General features: G+C 30.8%; 1 pseudogene; it reads right to left on the reverse strand.

Annotated features, from left to right (window-relative positions):
* Positions 1–4,532: 4,532 nt before the first annotated feature.
* Positions 4,533–5,899, reverse strand: LOC107869738 (annotated as a pseudogene).
* Between the last annotated feature and the right edge of the window lie 206 nt (positions 5,900–6,105).

Here is a 6,105-nt window from a genome sequence, read left to right on the forward strand (position 1 = left end):
GACGAAAAATTTTCACTCCCTCTTATTATATATAATTAGTTTTATCCGAGCTCAAACTCAAATAAATTAATATTTTATGTAATAAATATATTTATTTAAAAAATTTAATAACTTTTCCTTCCTTTTCTAATATTCTCAATTTGAATTCTTCTTTATAACCAGAAAGATGATGAAAAAAGATGATCAAAAGGATCAATTATTTTCCTCAACTCTTTTTATTTTTTGGTGAAAAATATATAATTTTATTTATAATTCCATGAGGCAAGAATTTATGTTAGTTAAATATTTTGTTAAGCTTAATTTTATATTAAATTTATAAAAAATAATTAAAATGAACATCGAGAATCAATTAGTTCTTTATATACAATTTATGCTAAATAATATTAATTCTCAATTAATCAAATAAAAAAAATTTAAAAATAATTTATTCTTTATTCATATCACTGCCTTAATTTTTAAATTTATCAATAATTTCAATTTTTAATAGATTAAATATGTCAGATATTTTCAATAGCAATGAATAAAATTATCTACAAAAAGTTTCTATTCATATTATAAAAAGATAATTAAGATATATGAGAACCATAATCAATTCGGCAAAATAAATTATAACCCCATACAATCACTAATTTTAATTCTTTTTTTATCTCTTCTTCATTTTCAAGGTATTTGTACAAACTTATTTCATAAAAAAAAAAAAAAATTATTAAGTATAAATACTAAGAAAAAATATAAAAGGTGATGAATTGTTCATGCAATAGAAGAAAATTCTCCACAATCATAATATATTTTTCAGTTTTAAACTATGTTAAATAAAAGCTCATATAAAATATTAATTTTGTTACGATTATTTTAATATTTTTAACGTTAATTAAATAATCACTTTTGATTGAAAAATAACAAAAATTAATCAAAATTAAAGCTTTTGAATCTTATTGTCGGACAATTATTATCAAAATCTTGTATAAATAATGTCATTGTAAGGTAATTCATAAAGCATGAAGTAAAAGTAAAAAATGAATTATTACGTTTATATTTTTTAATTGACCTGATTAAATAATATATAAGTATAAGAAGCAAAATAATATAACGAAAACTTCTGAGAGTAATTTACCGAATAATTAAACAACATGAAAATTTGAATTGTTCAATTGATTGAGAATCTGAATTTTTACTTTATTGGTAAACTAGTATACATACCCGCACGATGTGCGAATAATATTAAAATATCATTTTTAATATTTTCGCATAGGAATATCTCGTTTAAACATGTTGCATCATATTATATTAAAAAGAAATTCAAACATGACATTATTTCTTAATGAGCCCCCTTTTGTCATGTATTGTCAATGTGCAAATAATAGAAAGATGATCACATTATTATTTACTTGTCAATTTTAAAATCAATTATCTATAATATTTTATTCTCAATCTTATTTTGGTTCATTCTTAATATATAGTAGCATTTTGTATGGTATACAATATTAATTTTTAATACTTTCATTTTCTGCAAACACTATAAATAATTTATACCTTTTGGACGAATCACTCAATGAGAAAATTTATCTCAATTATTGTAGATGTACTTTAAAAGCAATTTTTTTAAAATCAATATTTTTCTCGAAATGTATTTAAACATAAATTGTATAATTTTGTTTGAATAAACATGCACATATATAGTACCTTCATCCGACATGCTCAAAAATTTAATTTTTAAAAATTTAATTTTTATTTTTATATAAAATTAAATTTTCACCTATAATATTGAACTATCTTTATTTTAATTTGTATGACATACTTTCCTTTTTAGTAATCCACGAAAATAATGACATATTTATATATTAAGTGTAACAATTTCATCCACCACAAAAATAACTTAAAGCGACACATACATGTATAATTATTTATATCATAAATTTTATAAGTCTTTTTATATATTTAAAATGTATATTCATTTAAAATATTTTATATAAATTGAGAAGAAGGGAGTAAAAATTATAGAAAATAATTAATTAAAATTTAATTTTTTATATATGAAAATAAATTTGAAGATAAAAAAACTTAAACTCTTGGACCAAATCTAAAATAGGCCCAAAATAAAAGAATGTTTTGATTTTTCTGTACTTTTTTAATTTTATTTCTATATAAAATATAAAAATTAAATAGGAAAGTATAGTAATCAGTAAATGGCCCAAAGTGTAAACTTTTCTTCTTTCCAGAACATTCACTTGCTCATTTCAGTGACTACACTTATGATCTTTGGTTTCTTCGCTTCATTTGTTTCTATCATAGTGGCTTCTGCAATTAGCGTAGATTTCTCATTTCTCCATCTGATTTGTTTCTCAATATTCATAGCTAATTTGGAGATCTTGTTGTCCACCGATTAGCTTCTAGTATTTGAGTATTCCTCCTTTTTACTTATTTTTGTTACTTGTAGTTGTAATTCTGTTTCTTATTAAATACCTTAGTTTAATTATTTGTTGATCCTTTCCAGGTTCTGCCGTTGAAACTTAAAATTTCAATCTTTTATTATTTTGCAATTTCAAGATTGTAACTTTATTACTTCTTGAAGTGTTTGAGTTTGTGAAAATTCTTACTTTTTATTTGTTTTGTTACTCGTTAGTTGTATTTCTGTTTTCTTGATAATTTGATGTTGTTTAAGTGTATTTTCCTTGCTGGTAAAAAGTTTTTAACTCTACTTTTCTTTCTTAAAAATTTCACTATTTCTTGTTTTGCAATTTCAAGGTTGTGAGTTTTTATAATCTTGAGTTGTTTGGGTTTGTGGGAATTCCTCCTTTTCATGTGTTTTTGTTACTTGTTACTTGTTATTTTAGTTTCCTCATAATCTACTCTTGTTTCTTTTCCCTTTGTAATGGTCTAGTTCTTTGTATTTACCCTTTCAGTTCTTGGTATAATAATAAAGTTCTTAACTTTACTTCTGTTCTTTTGATTAATTGATTTTTGTGGATCCTTGTTGAAATTGGGTTCTTGATTTTGTGGGACTCTGTCATGAAAATCTATTCAATTCCTATAGAATTTGTCTGAAAATTCCATAATTTTCATTGATAATGAGCAAGAATTGAATTGCCACACTGAAAAAACATCAAAATTTTCTTTTACAGTTCAAGTCCTTTGCCTGGTGCATTTAAGAACTCTCCTGCTCATTCTTGTATGACTTCAACATCTTTGAGATTTCTCAAACGTGTACCGCCATCACAGGCTAAGCATATAAGGACATTGCTTGCTAGAAGGCATAACTCAATTAAGCCTAATGAAGCTATATGAAATTCTATCTCTTTTTTCATGGCATTATACCACAATTATGACTCTCTACAATTCATGACGTGTGAAAAAAATTCGACATTATTTTCAATTCTGATGTTACAACAACAACAAATCCAGTGTAATCCCATAAAATGGGGTTTAGGGAGGATAAGATGTATACAGTCCATATCGCTACCTCCGAAGAAGTAGAGAGGCTCTTTTCAATAGATCCTCAGCTCAAGATGAAGAATAGTAAACAAAGGGATGGATGGCATAATAGATAAAAATAGACATTAGAGAAGTACAAACTACGAAACATACGAGCGATACGAAATAAAAAAAGTACTAAGACATAAGACAAAGGACACTTACCTAGTAGTAAGCTACACTAACATAACACATCACCTATGAATACAAACGTAAGTTTACTAACTCGGCTATAAAGGAACTCACCTACCTGCATATTGCACCCCACACCTTAGCCATCTACCCTTATTCGCAACCTCCATATCTTCCTATATAGGGTGATGTCCTCAGTCAGCTGGAGCTGCTTCATGTCATGTCTAATCACCTCCCTCCAGTATTTCTTTAGCCTACCTCTACTCCTTTTAAAGTCATTCAACGCTAGCCTCTCACACCTCCGAACTGGGGCATCTGTGCCCTTCCTCATCACATACCCAAACCATCTCAGTCTTCCTTCCCGCATCTTGTCCTCTACTGAAGTCACTCTCGCCTTTTCCCAGATAATGTTATTCCTAACCCTGTCTCCTCTAGTAAGCCCATACATCCAACGCAATATTCTCATTTCCGTCACTTTTAATTTTTGGATGTGAGGGTGTTTGACTGGCCAACACTCCGCTCTATACAACATAGTCGGATGTACTGCCACTTTATAGAATTTGTCTTTAAGCTTAAGGGGCACGTTCTAATCACACAACACTCCCGAGGCGAGCCTCCACTTCATCCAACCTGCTCCAATACGTTTAGAGACATCCACATCAACCTCACCATTCCCCTGAATCGTAGACCCAAGATACTTAAAACTGTCCATCTTACACACCTCCTGGAAGTCCAACCTCACCACCCCTTCGTCCTTCTGTCTCAATTCACAAAACTTGCATTCCAAATACTCAGTTTTGGACCTACTAAACCTTAACCCCTTAGACTCTAGGATTTGCCTCCAAACCTCCAGTTTGTTATTTACACCCCCTCGTGACTCATCAATCAACACTATATCATTCGCAAATAACATACACCAAGGTACCTCATCATGAATGCTCCACGTCAACACGTCCATCACTAAAGTAAACAGGAACGGGTTGCCTATGCTGCTTAGTCCATGCACCAGATAAAGCTTGGATTGCATTTGCATATATTTTTCTCATTTTAGAAACCTTAAATCTTGAAAAGTCACCCTGAACATCCTGCAAAAATTCTTTCCACAATGTGCAACTACTTGAGTTTTGAATAAGTATCTTCTCCCATCGACTAATCAGGTCATCAATGATATCTTTGCTCCGATAAGCATTCATAAGAGAGAGAAGCAGGTCCTTGCTGTCAGGGTTCAGCTCTGTAGCCTTCTCCAGAATACTAATCTTTTTTTCAAGTGTTTGCAAACGGGCACCTTTCTGTGGCTGCATACTTATTGCCTTATCTTGGAACTATGCAAAAGCCAACCAAATTTATGCATCATGTGGTCGTTCCCTTGTCATCTTGTTGAACTCCTTCGTTTTGCGAAAGACCTCATCCTCCAAAGATTCCTCGACCACAACATTGCCTGAAATGGCATCTCCTCTGATTCCTTCATATGATTTAACTTTATCTGACAATAAGACAAAATTATCCAGAATGTTCATATTGGCTTGAGAGGAGTCAAAATTTTTAGACGTTTTAGGTTTTTATGGTGCTCAATCGCAGCATATGTTGCAGACCAATAGCGACCTCAAGACCTTAGCTTATTGTCCAACACATCAATATCAATATCCCCTTTAAAAGTTTTCTTATCATCCCACCTATAGTAATTGAGCTCAGAGGTTTTCCTCAAATTACGAAGCTTGTAGCGAGCAACATCTATTCTGTAGATACTACCAAAAGATAAATTGTCTCGATCGTCATGAGAATCAAAATAATACTCCTTATTACTAATAGCAGCTGAATGAGCCCAAGTTCGAACATCAGGTTTTCTGGAAGTAGGAGCAAGTGCATAGCCATAGCGTGGAAGTTCATCACTCAATTTCTTCCTCTTCCTCCGCTTCTTCCTCTTCTTCTTCTTCTTCTTATCCTCATCATCGTTAGAAGACAAGTGTCCCCGCTTCGATACGGATGAGTGCAGTAACTCATATCGTGTACCTTTACTTTTCTGATTTTTCTTCTCTATATGTTCTCCTTGTTCGTCTTCCTCTAGGTTTTCATGAAATTGGATATTACCATAGTTGTTTCAAACGATATTGTTCATAATGGAGATATTGATGATGAAGCTGGAATTTCGAAGCTATTCAGGAACAGCGTCGTATGAGGTGAATGAAGTGGGTGCTGAAGGTATTTGAGTTTGGGGGAAAACGGGGAACATCGATGAATTTTTTGGTGGTAAAGATTTGATTTCTTCCATGGCGGTTTCTATTTTCGTCTTCTCCATTTGCTGAGTCTAATTCTAATGTTACATTTCTGTAAATACACAACAAAGTTACTAGAAATTGTTGATTTTCTTTCTCTTATAGGTCCTTTCAATATTGCAGCAATATTTTTCTGAGGATCATGTTGTTCAACTGGCTGCTCAATAATTTTGGAAATCATTTGAACTTAATCTACTTGAGTATTTTCAACAGCTTATGGAATCTTATT

Source organism: Capsicum annuum, chromosome 4 (genome assembly GCF_002878395.1).
Source record: "Capsicum annuum cultivar UCD-10X-F1 chromosome 4, UCD10Xv1.1, whole genome shotgun sequence".
Classification (NCBI taxonomy): domain Eukaryota; kingdom Viridiplantae; phylum Streptophyta; class Magnoliopsida; order Solanales; family Solanaceae; genus Capsicum; species Capsicum annuum.